Here is a 26,645-nt window from a genome sequence, read left to right on the forward strand (position 1 = left end):
GTCAACAGGTTTTTAAAATTTGTGCATTTGTCATGAATTTATAACTATTTTAAGTCAAGATATTGCTGAAATACTGTTGCTGTCACTATAGAATTAAATTCACTCACTCAGAACCGGCATCTAGTCCTAATGAACAAAGAGCAACAAGACCTATGTTCCTAACATGTACATAATTGAACAAATACCTACAGTCGTAATTATAATATATTACTGCGCGCAATGCCTACAAGACCAAAGAACAGCAGAACACAACTTGCATTTATCATTTCACTTCATAGTTTACTCTGAATATAAAATGAAGTATGTATTTCCAAAAGAGGCCGTATATCTAAGGTTCTGACTCTAGCGCTTTGATTGTTTTCAGGGACATCGCCCAGACAATCGGACGGGAGGTGTTTGTAGCTCTGTACCCCAACCCTAAACATCAAAGATGAAAGGGTGGTTTACTGTAAGGAATTGTTCCATTTTTAATGCAAATATATTTTTTAAATTAAATGTTTTTGAAACTATCAATTATAACTGCATTATTTGAATTTATTGTGATGGAATTATCAAAGATGAAATGTTGTTTACTGTAAGGAACTGTCCCATTTGTAATGCACATACATTATTTAACTAAATGTTTTGAAACTATCAGTTATAGCTACATTATTTGATTTGATTGTGTTTCAAATTGTCAGTTTCATTAACTGTAAGAAACTGTTTCCTTTCTACTAAAAAAAGTTAAGATGTGGGTCTACAACTTTTAAATAATGTTATTTCAATTACTGCCTGGAATAACCAATGGGTATTACTTTACTTCTTACGTTTGGTAGTTATGTCCAGATGTAAATGAACTGTATGAAACAGAAATCACATCGATCACGTGCATTTTTGTATGAATTAAAATTTCTTATTCTGCCTTATGTTATCATGGTGTCACAGGCGATATTGCAAAGACAGTACCTGCTATCCATCATTTGAAACAAGATGGATACAACTTTTACATCACTATCAGTGTATACATCATGTGAGTGTGTGCGTGTGCGTGTGCGTGCGTGTTTGTGTTCGCTCGTGCGCTCGTGCGTGTGTAGTGACCTAAGTAGGTCTCGTAGTTTTTGTGTGGTATCACTTACATGAACGACCATTCTTGCCAGCAGCTTCACCTGATGGACCAGTTGGAGGACTACGACGAGGAGGTGTGTGACAAGATGAAGCGTCTGTGGCTACTAGAAAAGGAGAAACGAGAACGCGATGATGAAAGATGATCTTCAGAAGTATACCAAGTGACATTACCATGAAACATGCCGTATTATATATGAGATAAGGCTGCATTTGATGGTGTATCTAAAGATGCAGGGACTTAATTTGACGCGAGAAAATGAACTAATTAGTAACGAACTTTGCAACTCGCATTCAACCAACTCTCCTGCTATCTGATAACTGCGGTCAAACCGTCAAAGGGTCAAATGGCTAAAGGAACATGAAAGACGACGTGTGCAAAAACAAACTTCAATGATTTGATTGTCCAGAGACAAACTCTCGTGGTTCCAGTAGCCCTCACACAAGGACAACTCGTCCAAGCAATTGACAAACGGCATTGACAGTTTTGCAGTATTTGTCCGAGATCAAGCTATTAGTGAATATACATTTAGATCCCTGTATTTACCATTATTCCTTTTGATCATATTGTGAAAAATCACACCTTTAGCATCCACAGGGTAGTAAGTAACGTGTCAGTTTCAGGCTTGGTGGAACAAACGATGCATTGCAACTGTCTATAGCCTGTTTGGGTCAAAATAATACCGATAAATACCCCTCACCCCACCCCCTGAAATTAAATGACCATTGAAACTCGGTGAAAATAAAGTGTGCACCCCCCTTTCTCACGACTGTGCAACAACCCCAACCCCCCAACCCTTTCTCAAAAGCTGTATCCGCGCCTGTGGGGAATCGAACCCGGATCTTCGGCGTGACGAGCGAACGGCTTAACCACAAGTCTACCCCACCGACCCCTTATGGTATCCCGGTATGCATTTGTAGTTTGCGTACTAGAGTAATCGTAATCCCCCCGTGTGTTCTATGCAGTAAGTTTTACACCCAAACAGATCTGCTATGTTTATTAGAACAAAGCTTGACATACACGACCCAGAAGTTCTTTTTTATTTTTATCGAATGAACTGGGTCAGAGGCGGTATATAAACGCGGGCGCGCATGGTGCGGTGCGTGGGGTGGTGGGGATTGACCTGGAGATCAAGATTTGTGTTAACAGCTCAGTTGTTTTCGAGGTGGCTGGCCAGACACTCACTGTATCAGATCCAAACTTATTTCCAGTTCAGTACAAGGAACAAGGTGTCAGACACCTGTACACAAGTTGCCAGATACGTGCAACACGCAAAACAAAGTTGTCCAGCACATACAACAAACACTAAGTAGTTGTCAGACACGTGAGACAGACTATCAAAGCATCCAGAAACGTGAAACAGCCCACAAACACAAGCTGTAAATCGCGTACAGTATAAACACAAGCTGTCGGACACGTACAGCACACAAACAGAAGTTGTCAGACACGAACAACACACAAACTCAAATTATCAGTGCAACACACAACACAGGTTTTAAATCGCGTACAGCATAAACACAAGCTGTCGGACACGTACATCACACAAACACAAGTTGCCAGACACGTACAACACACAAACACAGGTTGTCAGACACGTACAGCACACAAACACAAGTTGTCGGACACGTACATCACACAAACACAAGTTGCCAGACACGTACAGCACACAAACACAAGTACGTAAGTACCGTACATTAACATTAACTTACAACTATGTTAGCGCTACGAGAGCTTCGAAAACCTAGGCCCAGGACACCACAAATAGGCTTCACTTTGAAGTGACGATCCACCGCTTTAACTACTCAGCTACCTAAGTGCCCTAAATGCCAGTGGGTGGTACCAAGGTAAAGGGAGGAGAGGTTATACGGATCTCAGACATCTGACACCCCTATCTTACTTGGCCTGTTCTTATGTGTCACGTGTCATACTCACGGTATATTTTCACCCTGTGGATCTACTGTGCTAACGCTCTGACACTGATCGTATTTCTTCAGTGAGGACAGTATGTAATGAAATGGACACATCATGCAGTACTGACAGAGACTATGTCGTAACTTTATCTCTTCACATTAACGTTTGTCGTTTACAGCCAGTATCACCACATTGAAATCAAAGAGAATAATGACATATATACTTCTTGGCGATCCCCATAAACAATACTCTCTACAAATATCCGTACCCTGCTTTGATATGAACTTTCTTTACTGGACTACCCGTTATTATAATGGCGGCCTGTCCATTGAAACAAAACATCCGGTCATATTTAATAGTTTTATTTCACAAGAAAAGTCGTTGTCCAAAATGATGCTATTGAATAACGACACAATAGGCGCCAGTTTAAGGTATATATTACGTTGTGACGAATGTTCTCTGTTCATAATGGAAGGTGAAAAGAGTAACGCGTCTTCTTGATGGCATACCCGGCTGCGCTGGGAACCCCCCGGTTGAGCTGGGAACCCTCGGCTGCGTTGGCAAATACTGGATCTATTTATATATAATACTGTTTTATAACACTGTCAGATCCTCCCACATATATAACCGTCTAATATAATCTAGACTGTTGAGACGTTTTTCTTTTTCTCTTTAATAATATTTATTGCCGAAATAGAATTTAGAACTTTTGAGACATTGCTCTTACTCAGCGTTCAAAGTCATTGAGTTCTACTAACGCTTCACATAGTATACGCAGGAGCTTATGAAGAAGCTGACAATTCCATTGTTTTAAGGTAATTTAATTTGAATGCATTGTTTAGATGTTTAGTTTAACTACATACCTGAATGTTAGAACACAAATCATGGCTACTCTGTTAGGGAGGTGGCATAGAAGCATTCTTATTAAACACTGGCAGAGTGGATAAAATAGGAGGTATTATGTCCATCACAATAGTCACATTTGACCTAACCATTTGGTGATTGGCATTTTTGTCGTCTTATCAAGTGTGTTGCAGTTCAAATGTGAATTCTTAGCAAGTATTGGTCCCAAAATGTAAACAAAATGTATTCTTTTGAATGAGATGTTTTCACCTGTTGATTCATTGCACTTCAGGGAGTTAAGAGTTCTTCAAGTTCAACTAAGGTAAATCGTTATTATGAGAGGTAATACCTACCAGTAATCACGGGTACAGTTCCCCTGTGTACTACACCTACCAGTTATTACGGGTACAGTACCCCTGTCTACAAGACCTACCAGTAATCACGGATAGAGGGTCCTGTCTACTACACCTACCAATCATCACGGGTACAGTATCCTCTCTACTACACCTACCAGTAATCAGGGTACAGTTCCCCTGTCTACTACACCTACCAGTAATCACGGGTACAGTGCCCCTGTGTACTACACCTACCAGTTATCACGGGTACAGTATCCTGTCTACCACATCTACCAGTAATCATGGGTACAGTATCCCTGCGTACTACACTACCAGTAATCACGGGTACAGTACCACTGTGTACTACACCTACCAGTAATCACAGGTACAGTAACCTGTCTACCACACCTACCAGTAATCATGGGTACAGTATCCCGTCTACTACACCTACCAGTAATCACGGGTACAGTACCCTAGTCTACTACACCTACCAGTTATAACGGGTACAATAGCCCTGTGTACTACACCTACCAGTAATCACGGGGACAGTACCACTGTGTACAACACCTACCACTAATCACGGGTACAGTACCACTGTGTACTACACCTACCAATAATCACGGGTACAGTACCACTGTGTACTACACCTACCAGTAATCACGGGTACAGTACCACTGTGTACTATACCTACCAGTAATCACGGGTACAGTATGCTGTCTACTACATCTACCAGTAATCACGGGGACAGTACCACTGTGTACAACACCTACCACTAATGACGGGTACAGGACCACTGTGTACTATACCTACCAATAATCACGGGTACAGTACCACTGTGTACTACACCTACCAATAATCACGGGTACAGTACCACTGTGTACTACACCTACCAGTAATGACGGGTACAGTACCACTGTGTACAACACCTACCACTAATGACGGGTACAGGACCACTGTGTACTACACCTACCAGTAATCACGGGTACAGTACCACTGTGTACTACACCTACCAATAATCACGGGTACAGTACCACTGTGTACTACACCTACCAGTAATCACGGGTACAGTACCACTGTGTACTATACCTACCAATAATCACGGGTACAATACCCCTGTGTACTACACCTACCAGTAATCACGGGGACAGTACCACTGTGTACAACACCTACCACTAATGACGGGTACAGGACCACTGTGTACTATACCTACCAGTAATCACGGGTACAGTATGCTGTCTACTACATCTACCAGTAATCACGGGTACAGTATCCTGTCTACTACACCTACCAGTAATCACGGGTACAGTTCCCCTGTGTACTGCACCTACCAGTAATCACGGGTACAGTACCACTGTGCACTACACCTTCCAATAATCACGGGTACAGTACCCCTGTGTACTACACCTACCAGTAATCACGGTTACGTACCCCGGTGTACTACACCTGCCAGCTATAACGGGCATACAGGGTACTACCAGATGTACTGGTTATGTATCATACATCTCCTTAAATCTCGACCCCTTCTCCTCATTATCAACAGGAGGTAGCAACGGTAGTCACTTTTATTGCAAATTACAGATGGCATCCCATGCTCTGCCGCTACAGTGTACAGAAAGGAGTGGGGGAAATGACCGATCTGACCTGCCCCTCCCTGCTGTGTTGGATGCACCACCCGACCCTCTAAACAACGTGGCCAGTCGGCGAGAGGCAACCTCAGTCGCCCACAACGTTACCAGACGCAGCGTCCAGCCGGAAGATAGTGGTAAAGTGTCACAGCTGGTGACAAATTACATTTCTCTTACACCTTACTTCTATATAATGTCTATCCAGAGAACAATGTGCTATGTCCACACAGTGCAGATACTTTATGTGATTGTTGATTTTGTCTTATATTTATGAATGTACTTGTTGAATGAAATAAGATATGTCTACACTACACTGACGTCTATCAAATGTTATATGCCTGTAATTATATGAACAATACATAAGTCCCTGTCACCCAGGAGTGGACCGAGAGTAGTAACTTTGTTTAATGTTTTATATGTCCTAACGTGTTTGTTAAAACACGCAGAGTTGTTTTACACATATTTTATTCACAAAATGTGAATGGGATTCTGAACAAGCTCTCCAACTGAGGACACTTCCTCCCAGATATTTACAACTGAACTACAACGTGTACTACACAAGAACAGAACAACAGGAAGGAAATGAATAGGAATGGCAAGACTTTGTACCTTATGGCTATAACATGGCTACAGCTACACGTGTCTGGCACCTCAACATCTTGACAGTCTACACATCTGGTTCTGTCTTAATGGGGGCGGTGTGGTTGCCTAGTGGTTAAAACGCTAGCTCGTCACGGGTTCGATTCTCCACATGGGTACAATATGTGTAGCTCATTTCTGGTGTCCCCCGTAGTGATATTGCTGGTATATTGCTAAAAGTGGCGTAAAACTAAACTCACTCACTCACTCACTGGCTTAAGGATACATTTTGCCAGTGTCCAGCATTTTTGTTCTCATACCTCGTATTAACATGTTCATTATCTCCAAAGTTTTAAGAGTATGTATAAATATTTATTATCAATATGTGTTAAAATAAGTGATGACATATTTTCGATACGTAGCACACGCGTAATGAACCCTAGAGGCCACTTCATTTCCCGCTTGAGACAATCACGTGACATCGGAATGCGGGACTACTTTTTTCATTCATAACTTTTTACTACGGATACAATGTTTACTACAACTTTAGTTACTCTCGTTTCCACGGTCTGACACATTTATCAACACTAATAAACACGAGATTTCAGTAAGGACTAACACTAAATAATAAAAATTGACAGTGAGTAGCATTTTACATATACTTGTCAGAATTTGACTGTTTTAAATTAGCGCTAAATTGTTAGACCTGCAACAGTTCCTGCTAGTTTGCAGCGACCTTGACCTTGCATTATTTGTATTCATACGCGCCCGGGCTATATCTAGACCGCCTTCAACATTAGAACTGCCGGTAAAACACTCTAATTTGTAATTAAAGCCTTCTGAAGATTAGAGGATACACAAGGAAATCAACACACTCGCGTAGTTGTCATATTGTATTTACAACATTCGTGTCAGAAAAATATCGTTTTTCAGCCACCCGTGTTGTAAAATTACATTTTGATATCTGCGCTTGGGCATGAATCGTGTGCATAAATGTGAAGCACACATAAAATATTTGTTCGTGGTCACATCCCACCCATACAAATGCTGAAACAAATATACTCAATACACATGTGGCAAGTTTAGGTTACCACAGTTTAAGTCTCTGAAAATGAAGAAAGTCTGTGAGCTCCTTATATAATATTTTATGAATTTATGAATATAACTGAACTGATGTTTCTGAAAAAATGTTCATTTAAGAGATAGTCTGGTCTAGGTTCTAACGGGAAGGTTAGGGTTTGGTGTTATAAAGATTCATTAAGCTTAATCACTTGAGGTTATGATTTAACGGCAAAGGCGGCGGCTAAATCTGCCACCAGGGCTTTAGGACTACTTATGTCTGAGACAATAGGAGGTATGGATTTTAACACTTTCAGCACTTATTCTTATACGACACTATGGTATGGTCTGTGATCAGCTGCGGTGAATCTGTATGGGATAATCGTGATGTGTCTACAATCAACGCAATTCATCACAGAGCTATAGTCACTCACTCGATCACCCAATTGTGTCATAGTTATATTTCATAAGATCTATCCGAGTGGAGTACCTTTATTACAAGCTGGTTCTGTGATACAGGCAGTGATAGGTTTCACTTTCCGGCATTGTAGGAGTACTCACAGGTTTATTTTCTGAATGACCTAGTCCAGATATTGTTTGATCCATAAACTTCATTCACTGTTCTTGTTGTAGGATTTCACTCACATGTGTATTAGCCACCTGAAAGTCAGATTGCTCTCAGTATAACCATTGCCAGGACCAGTCTCAGAAAGTTCTTCCTTCAAGTCTTTCAGGTGCACAATCCAGGGTACATCTGTACACAGGTTTCATGCATTTCAAGAAATTTCTCAAAATAACTGGAAGGGACCAGTTAAAACTAACCACAAGAAATATTCGACGCCACTATTCCGCCGATGAAACGACATATAACAATTCCATACCCCCGAGACAATACCTTAAAATCTATATGCATAATCATTGTCACACGCTTGTCTGACCCCGAACAAAAACACGAAATTGTAAACAAAATAAATAAAGTTTATTATGAACAAAACTACTTCATGTAATTAATCTCACTGCTCCCAACAACCACTCACCAACCTAACTACATGTGCACACAATCCACACACGCAAACACTATTCACACGTACCAAACATACAATAAATAATCAAATAAATGTTTCCAAACAGATATACATCCACCATAACGTGGGCCTGAGTATCGACCATAACGTGGGCCTGAATATCCACCATAACGTGGGCTAAATATCCACCATAACGTGGGCCTGAGTGTCCACCATAACGTGGGCCTGAGTGTCCACCATAACGTGGGCCTGAGTGTCCACCATAACGTGGGCCTGAGTGTCCACCATAACGTGGGCCTGAGTGTCCACCATAACGTGGGCCTGAGTGTCCACCATAACGTGGGCCTGAGTGTCCACCATAACGTGGGCCTGAGTGTCCACCATAACGTGGGCCTGAGTGTCCACCATAACGTGGGCCTGAGTGTCCACCATAACGTGGGCCTGAGTGTCCACCATAACGTGGGCCTGAGTGTCCACCATAACGTGGGCCTGAGTGTCCACCATAACGTGGGCCTGAGGTCCACCATAACGTGGGCCTGAGTGTCCACCATAACGTGGGCCTGAGTGTCCACCATAACGTGGGCCTGAGTGTCCACCATAACGTGGGCCTGAGTGTCCACCATAACGTGGGCCTGAGTGTCCACCATAACGTGGGCCTGAGTGTCCACCATAACGTGGGCATGAGTGTCCACCACAAGACTGAGTTATTTCACGCAGTCAATGTAACAACTTTACCAAAGTCTTTTGGTTACACTGCCGACCCAATGACATCACCATGACATCACAGCTGACGACCGTTCCACACAGCTGACGACCGTTCCACACAGCTGACGACCGTTCCACACAGCTGACGACCGTTCCACACAGCTGACGACCGTTCCACACAGCTGACGACCGTTCCACACAGCTGACGACGTTGCTGACGACGTTGCTGACGACGTTCCACACAGCTGACGACGTTGCTGACGACGTTCCACACAGCTGACGACGTTGCTGACGACGTTCCACACAGCTGACGACGTTGCTGACGACGTTCCACACAGCTGACGACGTTGCTGACGACGTTCCACACAGCTGACGACGTTGCTGACGACGTTCCACACAGCTGACGACGTTGCTGACGACGTTCCACACAGCTGACGACGTTGCTGACGACGTTCCACACAGCTGACGACGTTGCTGACGACGTTCCACACAGCTGACGACGTTGCTGACGACGTTCCACACAGCTGACGACGTTGCTGCTGACGACGTTCCACACAGCTGACGACGTTGCTGCTGACGACGTTGCACACAGCTGACGACGTTGCTGCTGACGACGTTGCTGACGACGTTCCACACAGCTGACGACCGTTCCACACAGCTGACGACCGTTCCACACAGCTGACGACCGTTCCACACAGCTGACGACCGTTCCACACAGCTGACGACCGTTCCACACAGCTGACGACCGTTCCACACAGCTGACGACGTTGCTGACGACGTTCCACACAGCTGACGACGTTGCTGACGACGTTCCACACAGCTGACGACGTTGCTGACGACGTTCCACACAGCTGACGACGTTGCTGACGACGTTCCACACAGCTGACGTTGCTCCACACACGAAAAAAACATGTAAGCGTAGCTAGGACAAAGCTAAATACTTGACGTGCGTCGAATAGCCAACAACTACCCTGAACCTGATGTTCAACATCAATACTGGAACAAAATAGATACTGGGTGTAGCATCTATTTTAATATGAAATGTAACTTCTATGAAAGTTGCAAACTCTGAACGTATATAGCTACAATATCACTATTAGCAGTGTAATTACATTACCAACTGAAATCACCTGCATATTTTGTTAACTCAACATGAAATACTTCTCTTGTCACATATCAAATACATACCACACAAAGTGAAAATTACACTCAAAACACAAATGTTCAATAAATACAAAAACCATACTTACGGCTCATAATAGCCCATGCATCCACTTCAAGCAAATATATCATCTGTTTACCACTCCTCTCCAATCACTCTCTTAAATACACAACAGCACATGTATTCCCCATGCAGCACATGCAGCATCCTATTATCAGATGGTGTGTTTGGGCGAACTACTCTTGGAGTGTGTTTGGGCGATTCGCTCTTGGTGATTGTGGCTAAAGAGCTATTTTTGTGACAATCATTTTTTCTTAAAGTACTATAGTCACTATAACACTATTCGCACGCCCAAATGACAGTGAGTAAGTATGGATTTAAGCTGCATTTATCAATATCCCAGGACACTATATATAGTGGCATCACCTTTGCTACCATGTGGAGAATCGAACCCGGGTCCTCCAAGTGACGATCCACCACTTTAACTACTCAGCTACCCGAGTGCCCTAAATGCCAGTGGGTGGTATCAACGTAAAGGGAAGAGAGGTTATATGGATCTCAGACATCTGACACCCCTATCTTACTTGGCCTGTTCTGATGTGTCACGTGTCATACTCACGGTATATTTTCACCCTGTGGATCTACTGTGCTAACGCTCTGACACTGATGGGATTTCTTCAGTGAGGACAGTTTGTTATGGAATGGACACATCATGCAGTATTGACAGAGACTATGTCGCAACTTTATTTCTTCACATTAACGTTTGTCGTATCACCACATTCAAATCAAAGAGAATAAGTTCAGTTATTGATAGTAAACACCCGTAACAGAATGACATCAGATACGAAAACTGTCACTAAGCTGAGCTAAATTTGCTGTGTTTGTCTCAACCACTCTCCGCATCATGCCCCAAATCCACCCACTACGGCGAGACCGACATATCTCCGTATGAACTGGCGATGTATAGTATCGGGCAGACTTCCTGAGCAGGTTAGGTTAGGTTAGGTCCTGTCTAGGTTTAGTACAGCAAATTCATTCTGTATTAGCGATCTTGAATCTACATCAACAAGATACCAACTCCTTTATTGTAAGGTAATCTCATTTTAATTCATTGCTTAGTTATTCTATTTAATTATATTAATGAAAGTTATAACAACATTTTCTGGTGATTTGGCTACTGAACTATTATGTTACAAATGTGGTGTAAGACACTGTCCTGACAGTCACAGAATTATTGTGACCCTGACCGCACTTTTATACAAACACAATGGTCGTTTCGCAGTATTTCCAGTCAAGGTTATAATCTCTCATAACTTGGTCCTGAATCTGATTTTGAATCTTACATAGGGTGTGTTTTGAAACAGACTGCCCATGCTTCAGTGGGTAGTGTTACTAACTCACTCAGTGGGGAATATTGAGATATAGTGTGATGTAAGATGTGCGAGTATAGTTGGAAGAGATGTGTGGCTGTGTGGTGTAGTGACCTATACATACTGGCCATAGTGGCAGAGTGGACAGTATTAAAACAGTAATGCTTTGTTCATATAATATTCATATTTGATCCAACGTCTTGGTGATATATATTAGTTAAATCCGTCAATCGTGCTGAAAAGTCAAAGGACTAATGAAACCGCCTGGCCTCTGATAAAGAACATCGTATCTTGTTCTAAATCTCGTTCTCTTTAGCACCTTCCTCCTATATTACATCATGTCTACACGTAAGTTCTGCATCTTTGTCTCTGGGAAGACATGTACACAAAACGAGATCAACTGTGTGTTGTAAACTGAGGTACACCAGACCTTGTTGTAATACCACAGATGTCAACACAAGCATTTCTATTGGTGCAATGATCAACCTTCATAGATATAACATGAAATAAACAGTAGTGAAGATCCGGGTTAGAACTGATCTTCAGTAACCCATGCTTGTCTTAAGAGACGACTAACGGATCGGGTGGTCAGGCTCACTGACTTGGTTGATACATGTTATCGTATCCCAAGTGTAGATCGATGCTCATGGTGTTGATCACTGGATTGTCTGGTCCAGACTTGACTGACTGACTGACACTGAGTTTAGTTTTACGCCGCTTTTAGCAATATTCCAGCAATATCACGGCGGGGGGCACCAGAAATGGGCATCACATATTGTGCCCATGTGGGGAATCGAACCCGGGTCTTCGGCGTGACGAGCCAACGCTTTAACCACTAGGCTACCCCACTGCCCCCGTCCAGACTTGAATATTTACAGAGCTCTGCCATGTAGCTGGAATATTGCTGAGTGCGGTGTAAAACTAAACTCACTCACTCAAACGTAGGGAACAAACTTAGTTGAAACCTCTGTGAAACATTGTTTCGATGACAGTTGCAGGGCAAATGTATGCACCTTCCCGTCTGTATACTGTGAACAATTAATATCCAAAAATATGAATATTATTTAACACATGTTATATTTCGGATTACACTTTCTCAGTAAAGTACAGATTCTTGTAATTTTGTTGGGTTAGTCCCATCCCGGATTCGAACCCACACGCCCAGTGTCAGGCACCTAATTGCCCGCACACAAAGTCAGCCATCTAACCCACTCAGCCATCGCAGGCTTCCACGTGTGTGTGCTCGGGATTAGAAGCCTGACTCTGAGAGTGTGGGTTCGAACCCCGGATGGGACTCAACCCAACGAAAGTACTAGAATCTGTACCTTACTGAGGAAGTGCAATCCCAAACATAACATGTGTTACATTTGACCACTTTTTAAAACGGTATTGTGTATTCAATGAATATAACTACCTACAAGTTGGTCTGTAAGTCAGTGACGCTTATGTCACTTTATGGTTTGTTCAATGATGTCTTGACATACCATGTAGCCTGTGGTAGAATCGCTTGCACCTTGTCATTCTTTTTACCAATGTAAAGTCAACATATTTGCCTCTTATGAAAATCAGTTGCCATCACTAAACTCTAGAAGTGACAAGTTCGTGGATCAGTGAAGTTGAAGGCTCATTTTCTGAATTACCTACAAATACCAACATCATACCTTGTATATCCTGTGATTAGATGGGTTTTATGCTGGTTAACATCCAAATTCACTGTTGTTCTGCATGCACAATATGTTAATGACTATAGAAACTCTGAAGCCATATCATGGTTTCTTTTATGTTTTATAACCTCAAGCTTTACGAAAATAGAACCATTTTGGTACCTTTGTTTGGTGTAAGTGATATAGCACCACTTTGTGTTCTTTTCACAAACAAACAAATCATTGTTACATATCTATCTCATTCATCTGGGAGACAACGGGTGGAACTTTCGCTAAGTACAAATATATTTGAAAATGCATCAAAAACTACATTTTGGGTGGAATTTAAAAAAAAAATGAAACAAATATCGCATAATTCTTTACATTTCATAAACGTTTATATATGTCACATGAAACATAGCTGGTATATTGAAACATCGAACAGTTTGGAAATTGTTTATCTAAATGCATAGGAAATGTGAATAAAGACTGATTACAACCAGCGTAATGCTTTCTCTTTGTTTGGTCTCTGTGTCTATCGAAAAGTAGCAATGTCATTTTCACTGATGGAAATAGCAATTGCACTAAAATCATTACACCTTAAATTTTATCTACCAAATGTTTCAACTGACATTTGTATTCAAAGAAAACACATCACAAATGTTCAAACCGCTCGAACTATTTTGGTATTTTTATGTATTCGTAGGTAACATAATACATTTGTTCTGAAAATCACCCCTTTAGGTCCTCGTCGCGGCTGATCACCTTATCAAGTTGAAGTGAGATTCTACCATGCCTTCAGTAAATACTGGATTGTGGTTAATCAAAGTCATTCAGAGGTATATAATCACGTTTCAGTGATTTTCCAATACAGTATGTATTATTTTTAATCTTAATAACACGGCTATGGTAGAATACAGATAAAATTATAATAGCTCTGATCTTAGTATTTAAAACCTCACACTATACGTAGGGTTTTAATTCAAATTTAGAGCTATTATAATTTCATTATAAACCTCTAATTTTCCAACATAGTATGTTTATCTCCTAAATGGACATGTGCACAAGTTAACTTCCTTAATACTAATGTGATATGATGTGAATTTGTGATATGATGGGAATATCATTGTGATCGGGAAATGACAAAAAACATAATAAATAAATAACTGACAAATAACAGAACTAAATTCTTTTAGTCCTTCAACAACTTTAACTAGAAGAGTCCACTATTAAATCATAGGGGTGACACTAGTTTACCACTGCGTAATCAACAGTCGACATACCATGAAATGTTGTTTTAAGACTGTAGGCGAATTGGGACGTTGGCGAAATGAGAACATGCCGGGTGAACAGAGGCAATGTGTCACGCATGCTTTGTTGCCGGCGGGACAGAAGTTCTAGAAACTCTCAAGAGTCAAGCTGCCGAAGACGGTCTCTAATCCAACTGCTTCATGCACCAGATCACACACCACCACAAATGCATTTTTCCTATTATCTCAAGTAGAGGATTTTCCACATAAAACAAACACAACTGTATACTAGCTGTTGCAAAGATCAAAAAGGATGTTTGATACTTCATCAACTTCATCTGGTAGGGGCGTTGGGGGTAGTCTAGTGGTTAAAGCGTTCACTCGCCAAGCCAAAGACGCGAATTCGATTCCCTACATGTGTGAACCCTATTTCTGGTGTCCCCCGCCGTGATATTGCTTGAATATTGCTGAAGCAATGTAAAACTAAACTCACTCACTCACTCATCTGGTCAAGTTGACGACGACATTCACTGCTGTCCTTGCCTCCGTGTGTAGACTCTATGCTGGACACTACGGAATGTTGGGCATGTGTTGCCCAGTCAAGTTTAAGTGAAAATCGGACCCCATTGTGAAGAATTCAGGTTTTGAAGGAACTGAAATCTCAGATTGGCTCCAGTTATGAAACTTGGCCTCCAGGTGTCATCCATGTGCTGATGAGTTTCCACACACTGATAAACCTCTAAAACTTGAATCCAGAGTTGTTCCTTCCATCAGAAACTGCCACACTAGAAGACTGTTGATAAGAAAATTGGTTGTTCATCCTCATGGGCTAATACCAAAAAGCTGTTTGATTTTTGTATAGTTTCTGAAGTTTTGAAAATTGTAAGCGCGTTGAAAGAACCTAAAGTATTCATTAAAAAGTTTTTATTTGAAAATGTTTAAAAGATCAGAATACATATTCAAATCACCTACCTAACTTGATTACAAATATGAAAAGAGGGTTGAACTGTAGAGCCTTGGTGGCCATGTTTGGTAGTGTTAATGTTGTTACAAGATTCAGGGCAACTTCACTTCAACTTTAAATAGAACTTCACTAATTCTGAAGTCTATTGATTTTGTCTTATTTCTCAGTAGAGAAGTGGGGCATATTGCATTGTTTCTATATTTATACTTTTGTTGTTATAAGGTTGTACTGTAGTACTGTTGTCTTATATTGTATGACTAACATTTCCTAACTGCTAGATCCGTGAAGATCCAGGTTAGAATTGATCTTCAGTAACCAATGCTTGTGGTAAGAGGCGACTTACGGGATTGGGTGGTCAGGCTTGCTGACTTGGTTGACATGTCATTGCATCCCATTTGCGTAGATCGATGCTCATGTTGTTGATCACTGGGTTTTCGCCGTCATATAGGTGGAATATATTTACAGTTCAGTTTTAATGTCACCCATATTCTCGAGAGTTTCAATGGTCATTTAAGAAACTTTCAGCTCGCGCGCGCGCACGCACACACACACACACACACACACATCTCTCTGGATCCACCTATGACCAAATGGGATTTACTTAGCGAATGTTTGCATTCATCTAATTCAGTTATGTCACCTCGTGGTTACAAAATACGTCTCTCATCCTAGCGGATCTAACCTCACGTGGAGTACGTTTTTCAAACATGACTGGGGCGGTGGGGTAGCCTAGTGGTTAAAGCGTTGGCTCGTCACGCCGAAGACCCGGGTTCGAATCCCCACATGGGTACAATGTGTGAAGCCCATTTCTGGTGTCCCCCGCCGTGATGTTGCTGGAATATTGCTAAAAGCGGCGTAAAACCAAACTCAGTCAGTCAGTCAAACATGACTGAACACATTCAAAGACAAAAGTAAGTGATTATATTGATTGTTGTTGACTCAAAGTCTCTGTTAGGCTGGTCTCTCTCTCACCAAACGATGGATCAATACATTAACAATTTTTAAAAGGCTCCTTTTATATAGTACTAGGGTAGGGTCTATATACCTATATGTCTTTCTAATGTTGTTTCTAAGCGTGACACGCCCCTGTGCTTGGAGGCTAAACAAATGATGATATTCTAAACCAATATTCACTACAAGCATGACAAAAGTATTCCCTTATAAACGACCTTTTCAATGAAGCTGCAACAGCGGTCGAGGCACATTGGGTCGGGAAGCTGAAAGCAATAAAGATGTCTGTCAGCTCACGCCTAGACTAACGTGCTAGAGTCTCAAATATATTTTTGATTGAAAGAAAGAAATGGATTCAATCTGAAAAGGAGTCCCCAATGAGGTAGGGGATGGAGACCTTGAGGACCTGCTTCTTCTTCAGCTGGGACGGTGGGGTAGCCTAGTTGTCAAAGTTCGTCTCGCCGAAGCCCAATGTGAAGCCCAGATTTGGTGTCCCCGCCGTGATATTGCTGGCATGTTGCTTAAAACGGCGTAAAAATAAACTCACTCACTCTTCTTCAGCTTCTGCATGAGACGAGAGAGGTACGCTTGTGGACGTGACTGCCCGTCCATGCACAACGGATTTTTGAATGCAACACAAACAGTGTTTTTACAAGTCACTGTGTTATTTACTGATAACAAATTGAAGTCCAGTTATTGATAGTAAACACCAGTAACAGACTGACATCGAAGGACATCTGAGAAGAAAACTGTCAGTAAGCTGAGCTAAATGAGCCGGGTTTGTCTCAACCACAATCCCCAAATCAAACCATCAGGTGCATTCGCATTTGTGACCAACTCGTGTTATTCTGGGACAAGCCGAATAGCGACTCGTGCCCCTCTGGAAGGATTTCATATTGGCGCATGAACATCAGAACTACTTTAAAAAAGAACGATAACTCAATCCCTGATTGATTCCAAAGTTTCTTAATATCACCGAAGTACATGTACATTGTATTGCTAGGTTGTTGTTTTTGGGTTTTTTTTACTTATTTATTTTAAATAATTAAACCTCTTTGATACAACTAAAAGAAGGAGAAAAACATATTTGTTAGACATATTCTAATGTAATTATTACCAGCTGTTCACCTTATATTTCCAATTATGTTAATTTTCTTAATAGGGTTTAATTATCACAAATGGGAATTGTTTTATTGAATATACAAAACTCAGCTCCATTAAATCCCAAAAGCAGATACTCAAAAATGACTTTAAAAATATTTCTCAAACTGAACATTCGTGTTACCTTGCTGTCACACCCTGGTGGAATTTCAAATGAATTCGCTGAAAAATATGAAGGACCAAAAACACTCAGACTAAAATATCCCCAGAGCTATGAAATAAAAAGCCCAGTGTTAAAAAGATTAAAGGTTGATTAGTTACATACAAATACGATATTATTGTTTTGAAACTCGTAGCGATTATAATTCTTTGTACTTTCAATATGACGATATATATTTTTCATTACTTTTAATAAATGACATAATGCCATAAACGATTTAAGTACTCGGGATTATATTTATTAAAGCACCGCGCTCATTTACGCGCGTTCTGATTGGTTTGTCGTATTTTCGCACATAACAAGTATCGAGTGGCGAACGAGTCTTCTTGGAGGTTACGGAAATGGGCGAGTGGTGACGAATGGTGCATTCGTGGCCAGCTCGTGTTATTCCGGGACAAGCCGAACAGCGACGCTAGATTGTCTATCAAGGGAGAAGTACCGACCAGTTGTATGATTACGAATACTAACTTATCATGTACAACGAAGTTCACATACACAAATTGATAAACTTGCGACCGAAAGGCGAGCAAAAGTGCAGAGTCCGACGGCGATCTTGAATTTACATCAACAAGATACCAATTTCTTTATTGTAAGGTAATCTCATTTTAATTCATTCCTTATTTATTCTGTTTTATTACATTAATGAAAGTTATAACAACATTTTCTGGTGATTTGGCTACTGAACTATTATGTTACAAATGTGGTGACACTTTCCTGATCCTGATGATACCTTTACACACACAATGGTCGTTTTGCAGTATTTCCAGGCAAAAGATATTTAGAAATATCCCAACGGGCTATAAACGTTGCGGTCTCTTATAACTTGGACCTGAATCTGACTTTTAATCTTACATAGGGTGTGTTTTGAAACAGACTACGCGTGCTTCAGGGGGTACGGTTACTAACTCACTCAGTGGAGTATATTGAGAGTGTGATGTTATTGTGGGGAGTATAGTTGGAAGAGATGTGTGACGGTGTGGTGTAGTGACCTGTAGATACTGGCCACAGTGGCAGAGTCAACAGTATTAAAACAGTAATGCTTTGTTCATATAATACTCATATTTGATCCAACGTCTTGGTGATATATATTAATACAATCGTGCTGAAGTTCAAACATGAGTTCAAAGGACTAATGAAACCGCCTGGCCTCTGTTAAAGAACATCGTTTCTTTTTCTAAATCTCGTTCTCTTCAGCACCTTCCTCCTATATTACATCATGTCTGCACGTATGTAACTACTGCATCTTTATCTCTGGGAAGACATGTACACACAACGAGATCAACTGTGTGTTGTAAAGTGAGGTACACCAGACCTTGTTGTAATACCACAGATGTCAACACAAGCTTCTCTGTTTGAGCAATGATCAACCTTCATAGATATAACATAGAATACAGTCCTTGTTTAAGACAATGTGAGGTATCCATTTTAACACTTATCCTTATTCCTCTGTGTGGTCTGTGATCAGGTACGGTGCCTTTGTGGGGTAATGGTGATGTGTCTACAATCAACGCAGTTCATCACAGAGCTGTTAGGGTTTTCCTCGGTTTGGGTAAATATGCACCGAATATTGCTATTAATTGGGACACAGGGTGTATCTCTCTAATGTCTCACAACAGTTATGTATAGTTAGACGGATGTGTCGTTTTAGAAATATGTCTGATCGTTTATATGAGCATGTTTTATTATGCTCGGAAATACCTGCTGCTGATCATAAAAAATGGAATCAATGGGGGGGGAAAGAAAAAAATAGCTCTCCTACATATGCAGCGTATTTCAAATATCACCAGTTGTTTAAATACTAATTATATATATACACATATGATATGCAAGATTCCATAATAAACCAGTATGCTAAAATATGGCAAGAACGTTTATGGAATGATAATGACGTGTATAGTAGAAGTAAGCTCCGTACCTACAGATCTTGTTCAGAGTTTTGTACTGCCACTGTGACTATAAACTTTAACTCACTCACTGTAAAGAGTTTTAATTCTGTGAAAGTTGTCAGGACTTTTATGACCCATAGTTCAGGATATAGTTTGTTTTAACTAATAAATTCATTGAAGACGAAGAGCATGTTTTGTTACAATGTCCCTTATGTGATGATTTTAGAATCACTCTTTTCACAAATGTTAAGCCACTGTCATTGACCATAAAACATTAAGTGCTATCTTACTGTCAAAGCTTGCTTTTTAATACTACAACGTAGAAAACATGTCTTATATGGATAAACCATCGCCTTTATATATGTATAAATGCCTGCTTGTATGATTTCATCGTCTATCATAACTTATTACGAGTGGCGCTGTATCATATTCTTACTGTGCCAAGTCGTATGTCTGTATATATATATTCTTTTAAACATGTGCATCAGTTAAACGTAAATAAAATATCTGTTTGCCAATTACAGATGACGTCCCAGGGTCTGCCGATACAATGCCCAGAAAGGAGTGAGGGGAATGGCCAATATGACTCTGCCTCTGCCTGCTGTGCAGGATGACCTCAAACAACGTGGCCAGCCTGCGGGAGGCAACCGCAGTCGCCCACGACGTTACCAGACGCAGCGTCCAGGCGGTAGATAGTTGTGAAGCGTCACAGCTGGTTGTGTCATGAACTGAGACTCATCGAACTCATAATCTGTGGTGTATGAAAAATGTAATTTGCAATGTATTGTAGATATGAATGTACTTGTTGAAGAATGAAGATCTGTCTACACTACACTGATGTCTATCAAATGTTGCATATCTGTACTTAAATGAACAATACATAATTCCCTGTCACCTGGCGCAAGAGTGGACCGAGCGTTGTAATCTGGTATAATGTTTTCTATGTCCTAACGTGTTTGTTTTACACATATTTTATTCATAAAAGATCAATGGGATCCTGTACAAGTTCACCAACTTAGGACACTTTCTCCCAGATATGTACAACTGAACTACAACGTGTACTACACATGAACAGAACAACAGGAAGGAAATGAATAGGAATGTCAAGACTTTGTACGTAATGGCTATAACATGGTTATAGCTGCATGTGTTGGGCACCTGAACACCTTACAGTCTATACATCTTATACATCTGGTGCTGTCTATCGGTGGGGTAGCCTAGCGGTCAAAGAGTTCGCACGTCACGCCGAAGACCCGGGTTCGATTCTCCATATGGGTACAATGTGTGTACGTCATTCCTGGTGTACCCCGACAGACCAACGCCACCCGGAAGTCTACCCACTCCAATCCTGTATGTGAAGGACAATTCATAACCACTGATTTCAAACTTTATCCCTTTTCCTATTTTTTTCCCTTGTAATCCAATAATGTCATGAGTAAGTAGTCCAGACGCAGTCTGAGAGAAAATAAAGATATTTATAATTAATATAATACGCCTTTTATTTCGATATGGAACTCGGGATGACAAACACGTTACTCGCCCATTGTACAGTGTCACAGTTATATTTCATAAGATCTATCCGTGTGGAGTAGCGTTATTACAAGCTAGTTCTATGATACCGGCAATCATAGGTTTTCAGCTTTTGGCAATATAGGAGTTCTCACAGGTATATTTTCTGAGAATGTCATAGTCCAGATATTGTTCACAGTGATGAAATTCATTCACAGTTCTTGTTGTAATATCTTTACAAAAACTCACATGTTTAGCCTGCTGAAAGGCCGATTGTTCTCAGTATAACCATTGCCAGAAACTGTCTCAGTATGTTCTTCCTTCGAGTCTTTCAGATGAATAATCAAGCTTACATCCGTACACGGGTTTCATATGGCGTCGTATTTGATACATGTTCAATTATGATTTCCTGCTTGAGCCTCGCTCCTGCTGTGGTTATCGGAGCTCTGTTGTGAGGTGTTGTAAGGGGGTGGTCCAGCCAACATTTGGAGGACGTTTCCTACGCATAGTTTATCAACCGATATAAACACTCAGAGGTTCTAACAACTTGTTTCCCTTAACAGGGGCATTTAGACCAAGTTCTGGCAGCTGCTCTGCACATGAAAATGGCCTGCCTTTAAGTTTTCGTCGAGAGCTTTTGACAGCGTCCGCTTTATGTGTGAAGATAAATTTCGACCTCTTCGTGGCACCAGACAGTCTTAGGCGTCATATACAAGGTCCACCTCAAACTCATAAGTAGTTAACAAACGAGTGTTTAATAATAATATGGGGAGGAAAACAAAAAACATCTGACAACTTTCTCAGTAAGCCACTAAAGAAACTATACAATCGTTTAGACTGCTACTCTTCTATAAACTTTGGAACAGGAAATATTTCAAACATGATTGTACTTACAGTCACTGTGACCATACCAGGTGTTGTGTGAAATCCATGACTCTGTCCCACCACTTACATCTTCAGTCATTGAAATGTAATAATCCCACATCAAATCAAACTTGTTCTCCCCTAAAGCATTGATACCAGCAAAATAAAACTCCCACATGCTGCAGTATGGTGACTGATTAGGGTCATCGCTATATCGCCCTGAAAATATAAGGCGACAGAGCGAGACGCACATCGTACTCCTTTATCCAATCAAATCTTTTGCTCTGACCGCATGGGTTTAGTTAAAGGCACACATCAAATCCTTGCAATAGGTGAAATATCGCCAGTGAGAATGGCATAACTCGAAGGCATCTACCGGTCCCGGAAGTAAGTCTGACAAATTACTAGAGCGCTCATCTTTCTGATTGGCTTAAGTTGGCGCATGCGCCAGGTTTGATTGACAGTCTTGATTGGTCTATTAGATTTGCGCATTCAGACGCAGTGATGACACAGCATTACTGAATCAAGATAATTTTAGCATATCACGTGACCGGACGTTTCTCTTGTTTGTAAACAAACACGCATAATCGTAAATAAAAGTCTCTTGGAAGCTATTCGGTGAGCTCTGCATAATGTGTTACATGGTTACATCGATATTCTTCTACAACTGTAAGGTTTATGACAATACATCTTTATACATCAAAGTGGCTGCATCGTTTGTTCTCCGAAGCGCTTCGATGACAGCACGCGGAGTCGTACAACGTATGTGAAGGATCGGTACGCAAATCGAAATACACGTTTTAGGATATTTTCTCAGGGAAACTAAGGGGCGGTGGGGTAGCCTAGTAGTTGAAGCGGTGGGTTGTCACGCCGAAGACGCGGGTTCGAATCCCCACATGGGTACAATGTGTGAAGCCCATTTCTGGAGTTTCCCGCCGTGATATTGCTGGAATGTTGCTAAAAACATACTCATTCGCTCAGTGGAACTAAACCACTATTTATGGTGAGTATATCTATTTTTCGACGGAGTGGGTGAATTAGTTCAATTTTACTCCGCACTCAGCAATATTCCAGCTATATGGCGGCGGTCTGTAATTGATCAAGTCTGAACTAAACAATCCAGTGATCAACAGCATGAACATCGACCTAGGTAATTGGGATACGATGACTTGTACCCTGTCAGCGAGACTGACTACCCGATCCCGTTAGTCGCCTCTTTAAGACAAGCATGGGCTACTGAAGATCAATTCTAACCCGGATCTTCACAGGTCTTTTCTCCAGAAGAGCGGGACCTGTCCACGACCTCTTACAAAAGCTTCATAAAATCCGTACGACACAAATGCGGGTCAGACTCTGGCGCAGTTATGACTTAGCTGTTACCGCTGCCGTAGATCAATGGATTGTCTGGTCGAGGCTCGATTAGGTACAGACCACCGCCATATAGCTGGGATATTGATGAGTGCGGCGTTAAATAAAAATCAAACAATACCGCTGTCGTAGGAGAATGATATACGTTGTTTCTCAGGTGTGACGTCATTCCCACTTGACGTCACAAGACATTTCCAACAACGCCAACAACGTCAACAATCAAGTCCGGAAGTCTAAATCGCGTCGTCCAATACTTTTCTGCTAATACAGCTGCTTGTATGTTGACATTAATGGTGCAAGGGAGACTACTCTTCAGACGTGAGATGGGAGTAAGAAATCGACGCTGAGTAATAAGAAAGGTAGAATACTTCATGGATAGCAACTTCTGCATTATATTATCATCATTATTATGCCGTTTCGGTATTGATTCTTATACCGTTGTCAAGCAAGAGTGGTACACAATGTAATAAAGAAGTTGTCCATGAAGTATGAATGCATATTTTACCTATCTAATTTTCGTTCATAGTATTTAAAAACATCTCGATTTGTTACACAGAATTTGATGCTATTTTCAAAGATAAATAATATTATACCTAAAGAAACGACAACATTTTAATATTGGATTTGACATTGCTCAGTATTATGTCGCTATTTCTGCTAAACATCATACAAGATAAGATGCAAAGAAGTTCCTTTCCTTTTGGCGGGTTCACGGGTCGGTTGGTTGGTCGGATGGTCGGTTGGTTGGTCGGTTGGTCGGTTTGTCTTTTTATGTCGTTTTTTGCATGCAACTTTCACGATAGTGGTAAGAAGTATCATAGGTGTACATAGGATGGGTAATACATGTATCTATTTTTTAAATTTTTGCAGAAATATAAGCAACCGTTTAACATTCTCCATTACACTATTGTCATAAGTTTGAATAAATTGTTTCAATGATACAAATGGAAACGAGTAAATCGTCAAACGTTTGAGACAAAAGCGCACGTGGCGATAAAACAACATATAACACAATTGTATACCAGAGACAATACCTTAACATCTATGTGCATAATTATACATATAAAAAAAATTGAACTATTTTATAAAAGGACTATAGTCACTATCACACTATTCGCAAATAACAGTGAGTAAGTATGACTTTTAGCAATATTCCAGGACACCAGAAATAGGCGTCACACATTGCAACCAGGTGGAGAATCGAACCCAGGTCCTCTAAGTGACGATCGAACGCTTTAACTTTAGAGTGCCCCTAAATGACAGTGGGTGATATCAAGGTAAAGGATAGAGAAGAAAAGGGACATATGTGTCCTTCTGTCATTCAGGGTGTCAAACAGTGATTTTTGCACCAGTGCTCATACACGTTTTACAGAGCAGACCTGAGTTAGAATTGATCTTCAGCAGCCAGTTATTGTCATAAGAGGCAAGTAACGGGATCGGGTGGTCAGGCTCGCTGATTTGGTTGACACACGTCATCGTATCCCGAATGCATAGAACGATGCTCATGCTGTCGATCACCTGATTGTCTGGTCCAGACTCGATTATTAACGGACCGTCGTCATCTAGCTGGAGTACGGCGTTAAACAACAACCAAACCAAACCAAGTCTAACCCTACTGGTAATACACTGACATCCATGCCAAGAAACTGGTAACTTGCAAACATTGCACAAATCTGTAGTAGATGAACAGACATCACATTTTGATGCATATTGCATACAAATTACATCTTTGAGAGATTGAATGTAGTAGTTCCTATGTAAGAACACCTGCTAAATATCACTACGATGTACAAGTAATATAATGCTTGTTTCGTTTTTGTTGAGGCCAGTCAATTTAATGAGCATATGAGACGGTACGTCTGTCAGCTCAAACCTATATTAATGATAAGCCTCTTACAATATTTTTTTATCGAAAGAAAGAACTGAACTTCATCTGAAAAGAAGCCCCCAATGAGGTCGGGAATTCAGACCTTGAAGTCGCTTCTGGTGTGTACGCGAGATGTGAGAGGCCTGTCCATTCAAACAGTCTGACGTAGTGTCCATTCAAGCGTACTCCCCAACTGTGCACCAACCTGTCGCATCGACTGAATGAATACGCTAGAGCGTGAATGAGAAACCAACATCCATGAGCAGATTCGTAAACATTTCTCACCGTGTTTTTCTTTCGGAAAAAATATTCTCTTGTCACTAATGCCTCCCCAGCTCTAACGGCCTTGGTCAGGTCACAGCTGAATAACAGAAGATGTGGTTTGACTTTACAATATAATCACACTTTATTCAAGATAATAGGCTACACTATTCTTTTTCTACAATATAAGACAATTGTATTTGTGACACTGTAACTGTGACTTGAATATTAATTAGAAAACATCCTTCTCCCCATTGGAAACTGCTCCCAAATTTATATGAAGGGAGATAACTCGTAGTGCCTTGAAAGCATACCTCTTTTGAGAATTTTTGTTGGGTAACCCGATAATACCTAGGATTGTGCTGAGTTTACACGCAGACCCAAAAGCAGATGCAGCCACCCTGTTACAATTTAACAATTAAAGATGCTGAATGTTTTATGTATTCTGTGTTGTATCATTTATGCAAACGTGAAGGGTATTACAACACTGTGACTATCTCATTACATTATGTATTTCCGAAAATACATTATGACTCCCAAATATGAATTACCTAGCAGAATATTTGCATTCATGTAATTAAGGTATGTCACCTCATGGTTGTAAAATGTGTCTCTCATCCAGGGGGATCTACCTACACCTGGAGTACGTTTTTGATTGAAAGAAAGAACCAGATGTAATCTAAAAAGGAGTCCCCAATGAGGTAGGGGATTCAGGCGCTGAGGTAAATCTAGACCTGCTTCTTCTTCTGCATGAGGCCAGAGACGTTCGCATGTTAGCGTGACTGCCTGTCCAAGCACCACGGATTTCTGGATGGAACACAAACACGTGTTTACAAGTGTTATTTATTGATAAAAAACTGAAGTTCAGTTATTGATAGTAATACAAGTAACAGAAAGACATCGGAAGACTACTGAAAAGAAAACCGAGCAAAATTTGCCGGCTTTTTTCCAGCTATTTTCTCTAGAAGGCGGCAGACAATACCCCCTACCCTATAAACGACACCGCATTATGTGAGAAACTTTCTTGTTACACACAAAAATAATG

At 40.9% G+C, this 26,645-nt stretch overlaps 1 long non-coding RNA gene across 1 annotated transcript; it reads right to left on the reverse strand.

Annotated features, from left to right (window-relative positions):
• Nucleotides 1-6,694: 6,694 nt before the first annotated feature.
• LOC124265148 lies at nt 6,695-25,174 on the reverse strand. The gene is made up of 3 exons (XR_006895354.1): nt 25,165-25,174; nt 16,225-16,235; nt 6,695-7,009 (listed from the first exon to the last, which is right to left on the reverse strand). It is a non-coding gene; the product is annotated as an uncharacterized LOC124265148 (long non-coding RNA).
• Between the last annotated feature and the right edge of the window lie 1,471 nt (nt 25,175-26,645).

Source organism: Haliotis rubra, unplaced genomic scaffold (assembly GCF_003918875.1).
Source record: "Haliotis rubra isolate DU_JTF1 unplaced genomic scaffold, ASM391887v1 Scf963, whole genome shotgun sequence".
Classification (NCBI taxonomy): domain Eukaryota; kingdom Metazoa; phylum Mollusca; class Gastropoda; order Lepetellida; family Haliotidae; genus Haliotis; species Haliotis rubra.